Source organism: Octodon degus, unplaced genomic scaffold (assembly GCF_000260255.1).
Source record: "Octodon degus isolate 3935 unplaced genomic scaffold, OctDeg1.0 scaffold00030, whole genome shotgun sequence".
Lineage (NCBI taxonomy): Eukaryota > Metazoa > Chordata > Mammalia > Rodentia > Octodontidae > Octodon > Octodon degus.
In genome coordinates, this window is record NW_004524606.1 from 426,355 (window position 1) to 432,680 (window position 6,326).

At 42.2% G+C, this 6,326-nt stretch overlaps 1 pseudogene; it reads left to right on the forward strand.

Moving 5' to 3' along the window:
- The first annotated feature begins 1,229 nt into the window (after positions 1-1,229).
- LOC101562168 lies at positions 1,230-3,897 on the forward strand (annotated as a pseudogene).
- Positions 3,898-6,326: the final 2,429 nt, after the last annotated feature.

Consider the following 6,326-nt stretch of genomic DNA (forward strand, 5'->3'; position numbering starts at 1 on the left):
CCATGACAAAGGGCACACATCTCTTCTTCTCCTTTGATCCCTCCCCTTGCTTCCTGCCCACTTTATTATGAGCTATATTTCCTCTACCTGCTGTGCCTTGGAACCAGCTAACTATGAGATGAAACCTCTATAAACTATGAGCTAAAATAAATGTTTCCTCCTTTAACTCATGGGTATTGGCTATTTTGTCCTAACAGTGAAAAAGCAGGTAAACCAAAGCAGAATCTCAGTAGCATAGAAAATAGTGAAATATAATAACATAAGAAGCAGGCAATGTTTTCTGAGTACTTACAACCTTTGTTTTTGGTAGCCTCTATATAATTTTAAGTTAATATAATCTAGTTTTTAATAATTATGTGGAACAGAAAAACCACTTTATAAAATTCTTGAGAACTTAACTTGATTTCAACTCCTGTTTTAAATTAGCTCCAGTGTGTCACCAATTATGGGTGAGAAAACTTGGTATGGAGTTGGAATCAGTCTTTAAGAGATTAAGCTTTCAATATTTATAAACTTGTCAATTTCTGTCAAAAATTAGAAAGCAGAAGATTAACTGACAGAAAACTATCCCCAGTCTGTGGATGAAATACCGAGATCTTTCGTTATGATACTTTGATTTGACGCATTTCCTTCCCCACACTTAAATACCTCTGAAATTGGGTTACATCATATAATTGAACTAGAAATTTTCTCAGGTTCTACAAGGAAGCTCAGCAGTCTAAGCACCTGCATGGCAAGTGCAAGGACATGGGTTCGATCCTGGCCGCATGCCATGCGGGCCATTGAAACCGGGCATGGTGGTAAACACCTGTAATCCAAGCACTGGGGAGGCTGAGGCAAGAGGATCACTACAAGTTTGAGCCCTGCAATGAGACCCTGTATCTAATAAATATATAAATAACAGATTAAAAGAAATCAAAAAAGGAGAAATTTTCTCAGCTTTTAATGCTTTTCTATGACATAAAATAATGGTACATCCCAACAAATTATGGCACTTTAGATTTTAAAAGATATAACTTAACTTTAAAGTATAATAAATTGCTCATTTGGTTGAGAGATTATTTTTTCTTATTGGCAAATATAAGAAAGTATCTTCATGTTCTGGGAGTTGCATATTTTAACATTTATTCAAGATTTATAAATAATGTGTGAGCAAGAACAAGCTAGGCCCAATCTATCAAATTAAGAGGGTTGAGGCTGTAACAGGCACACACTCCAAGGCCTCCAAGATGAGCTCCACGTTGGAGCCGCTGGGCAACCCGTCAGCCTACTGGCGGATAACCAAGACCCGCTCCAGCTTCTGCCCGGATAGCGTCCCCAGGCCAGTGGCTTCTGGGTCCGGGTCCTACGGCTCGCCCAGCACTAAGTCCTCCTCTTAACAAGCACAGCAGCGCGCTCCCTCCCGCGCTGCACCTACAGCTCAGCCATGCTCAGCTCAGTGGAGAGCAGCCTCGGCTTCAGCCAGTCCTCACCCCTGCTCAACTGTGGCTCTGGGGGTGACTGCAAGCTGTCCTGCTCCAAGGAGAAGGAACAGCTGCAGGGGCTGAATGATCGCTTTGCCGGCTACATCCAGAAAGCGCACTTCTTGGAGCAGCAGAACAAGGAGATAGAAGGGGAGACCCAGGAGCCCCTCGAGAAGCAGGCCTTGCACGCCCAGGTGGGCAACGCATAGAACAAAGAGATCTGCGAGCTGTGCGCTGCCCTAGAGCTGGTGAGCCATTAGAAGGCTCAGGTGCAGCTGGACTCCGACCACCTGGAAGAAGACATGCACCGGCGCAAGGAGTGCTTCGAGGAGGCCCGTCTGTACTACGACACTGCGCAGATGTGGCCATCTGCATGCTGCGCAGACATCGAGGAGTCATAAATGGTCAAGGTGGAGCTGGACAGGAAGGTGCAATCGCAGCAGGATGAGGTGGTCTTCCTGGAGAGCAACCACAAAAAGGAGGTGGCAGACCTGCTGGCCCAGATCCAGGCGTTGCACATCACGGTGGAGACCAAAGACTGCCTGAAAACCAATATCTCCACAGCTCTGAAGGAGATCCTCTCACAGCTCGAGTGTCACTTGAGCAGGATCAGAACATGCACCAGGCCGAAGAGTGGTTCAAATGCCACTACGCCAAGCTCACCGAAGTGACCAAGCAGAACAAAGAGGCCATTCGCTCCGCCAAGAAAGAGATTGCCAAGTACCGGCGCCAGAGCCGCAGTCCAAGAGCATCGAGCTTGAGTGGGTGCAGGGCACCAAGGAGTCCCTGGAGCAGCAGCTGAGCGACATTGAGGAGCGCCAGAACCACGACCTCAGCAGCTAACCAGGACACCATTCAGCAGTTGGAAAGTGAACTCCAGGGAACCGAGTAGGAGATGGCGTGTCATTTGTGAGAGTACAAGGACCTCCTCCTCAACGTCAAGGTGGCCCTGGGTATCGAGATCGCTGTGTACAGGAAACACCTGAAGGGTGAAGAGAACAGGTTTAGCACATTTTCAGGAAGCATTACTGGGCTACTACATACACACCGAAAGTCCTCAGTCACAATATCCAGTAAGATTCAGAAAACCAGGGTGGAGGCCACCAAGCTAAAGGTGCAACATGAATTTGTTGAAGAGATCATAAAAGAAACCAAAGTGGAGGATTAAAAGTCAAAAATTGAAGATGCCCTGACAGCCATTGCAGAGGACTTGGAGGTTTCTACAAAAGAACAGAGGAAGAGGAGGCAGAAGAAAAGGAAGAGGAACAAGAAGCTGAAGAAGTAGTGGCTGTCAAAAAGTCCCCAGTGAGGGGCAGGGAGATGACTCAGTAGAATAAGCGCTTCCCTGGCAAGCACAAGGGCCTGAGTTCAATCCACTGTTCCGGGGATGGGTTGGGGGGTGGAGGGACTTTCCCAGTGAAAGCTGCCACACCTGAAATTAAAGGAGAGGAAGAAGAGGAAAAGGAAGGAGAAGAGAGGGAAGATGAGGGTGCTGAGTCCGACCAAGCTGCAGAGGGAGGATTTGAGAAGGAAGGCTCAAGTGAAAAGGATTAAAGTGAGCAAGAGGAGGAAGGAGAAACAGAGGCAGAAGGGGAGGGAGAAGAAGTGGAAACTAAAGAGGAGAGGAAAGCCAAGGAGAAGAGTGAAGAGGTGGCTTCCAAGGAGGAGCTGGTAGCAGAGGCCAGTGCAGCAAAGCCAGAGAAAGCCAAGTCCCCTGCGCCAAAGTTACCCGTGGAGGAGGTGAAGCCAAAAGCAGAAGCTGCAGCAGGGAAAGGAGAGCAGAAAGATAAAGTGGAGGAAGAAAAGAAAGAAGTCGCCAAGGAAGCTCCTGAGGAAGGAAAGGTGGAAAAAAAGGAGAAGCCGAAAGATGTGCCAGAGAAGAAAAAGGTGAACCCCCAGTGAAGGAGAAAGCTGTGGAAGATGTCCCCAAGACAGTAAAGGTGACCATGGAAAAGGAAGTCAAAGAAGAGGAGAATCCTCAGCAGCAGGAGAAGGAGAAGGAAAAAGAGAAGCCAGGAGAAGAGGGAGGGAGGGAGAAGGAAGGGAGTGGCCAAGACTCCAAAGAATCCAGGAAGGAAGACATAGCTGCGAATGGGGAGGTAGAAGAAAAAGAGGAAAAGGAGCAGGGAATGAAGGACATTGGCAGTGGGAGAGAAGAGATAAAGGTGTGGTCACTAGTGGGTTAGACTTGAGCCCAGCAGATGAGAGGAAGGGGGATGACCAAAGCTATAGGAAGGTGGTGGTGACCAAAATGGTAGGAAAGATCACCAGTGAGGGAGTTAATGGTGCAACCAAATACATCACAAGATCCATAACCATCATTTAAAAGATTGAAGAGCATGAAGAGACCTTTGAGAAGAAACTAGTGTCTACTACAAAGGTAGAAAAAGTCACTTCACACACCACAGTAAAGGAAGTCACTCAGAGTGACTAAGAATGGAGTTCATTGCGAAAAGGTTAAGTCGTATGACAGTTTAAAAATGCATGTGATTGACAGCTTCAACACAGAATGCATTCTCCCATGGGGGCTCCGGACATTGTATTTACTTTGTGCAATACGAGGGAACTGCATGTGAGTTCAGGGTGCCCCCTCCTCAGTCTTTGGGGGACTCAAGTGCATGATATTGTATCTGGGGAATTTGCCAATTTCCTAAGCTGCTGGAATGGGAGCACTAAGGGGGGTATCTTGAGATGTATTAAGCAAAGTACCAACTGAGCTAAAAATAATAAATGAAACACAGAACTCTTAGCCTTAAGAAAGCTATATACAAATAATTATGTTTACCTCACTGGTGCATTTAAAATGGACTTTTGCTCATGGGAGAACTTCGCTGACATGCACAGTTTGCAAACTTATGTTGATAGATGTTAAATGTCACAACAGTATTTTCTCAATAAAGGTCATATATTGAAAACATGAAAAAAATTAAAAGGGTTGATATTAAAATGTTTTAACTCTTAAAGTCAAAATAATCATGTTCCAAAAAGAAAATCTCATTATTTTTCTCCTCAACATAGCTTCAGCATTTATATCCACTGTGCAAAGAATGAAACATGCTAATCTGTCTCTTATAGCAATTGAGGATTTCTATTATGTGCTTCAGAGATGGTAAATAAGGGTCTGCTAATGCAGAAAAAGCTTATACATGACATTTATTACTGGATATTAAGGTCCAGAGATACAGAAAATTGCCTCCAGTTTGTCTCTGCTGTAAAATCATTCCATATTCTGATTTTAGTGAAATAAACAACAACAAAAACAACAACAACAAAACACTTTGTATCTATGCCTAGGCTGAAAAAAGAATGGACTTTTGTTTTCTCCCTGTACATGACTTGCTGTGTGGCAAACTAGCTGAGCTGCAATATCTTCAGAGACATTAATATAATCAAGATAGGAAAAGCAAAGTGGAAGTTCTTCTCTTGGGAAGTTTGCTTTTCGGTTCTTATTTTATCTTTTAAAGTAGAAAATAGTATTTATGTCTTTCTGTTTACAGTGATTTTCTATATTTAATAAAAAATTTGAAAAATACAGAAAAGTATACAAATGAAAATTTAAAATATCACACATAACTATTGTCTCCAAAATAATTTCATCCAGAGGAAAAATGTTTAAATGATAATATAGTAGAAATAATTCTACTTTTTTTTTGCACAGATTGTTTTGTGAATATACTTGAGTTTTACAGAGACAAATACTTTTCAATAATGTTGAAAGAATGCACATTTGTAAGATTTTGTCCAAGATTTTTAGGAAATGAGGTGAGTTTACACCCTCTAAAGAGGGCATATAGGCGTGTTTCTTCTATTGCACCCATCATAACTACAAATGTTATTATTTAATTTGTCAGTTAACTAGCAAACAATGGTATCTATTCTAATTTAATTTGCATCTATTTGATTGACTACACTTTGTTGCTTAACCTTTGACTAAAGTTGGATTTCCCAGGCTCATTTGCTCACTATATTTCTTTTTGGAATACCTTTTATCCACTTTTATTTTCAAATGTTCACATTTTACATGATGATGTGTAAAACCACTTTATATAAAAGATAACAATTCTTGCCACATATATTTCAAATATTTTCCATTTAAGAGCAACAATGCTTCCAATTAAAAGTTGAGAGAAACCATGGAAAGCATAAACAAAGGGAAAGAATCTTTTCAATGGGAAGGAAAAACTGGGATGAGGAAAAGAACAAAGGAAAGAAGAGGGAGAGATATATTTATGTGTATATTCAGGATAGCTTGTATAATTGTACTGCTGATTTCTGCTGGCCTATCGAAAGAAGCAGTAAATGTTTCCTTATGCGTTTATATCTGGTAATCTAAACAATTAATTTGAATATAACATTACGTAATACATCATCCATTGTCAAATTCCTATTTTTTTCTTTTTTAATTTTAGTACAGGGTCTACAGGCTCTCAACTACACAGATCAGACTCATAGGGATCCTCCTGTTTTCAGCCTCCCAAGTGTTGGGATGACAGGTGTGCACCACCAGGTCCAGCCTCAATTGCTGTCTCAGTGTACCCTGGGGGTGCTAATCAGGCGCTTTAATACACTGAGCTATTTGGCCAGCCCTGCTTATTCTTTGTTCAGTGAAATTCTGTATCCTTTCTAATGTTTTTATTTTTCCTTTTACCATTTTGTATTCTCTTTAAAAAAATAAAATAAGTAAAAACACAAAAATAAAAGTGAAGATAATTCCCAGTTTGCTATTAAGAGAATATTAGGAGATGGCATGGTGGCGCACGCCTGTCATCCCAGCTCTTGGGAGGCTATAAACAGGTGGATCACTGTGAGTCCGGTCTATTAATGAGACCCTGAACACCCTGTAGACCCTTCCAGAAAATAATA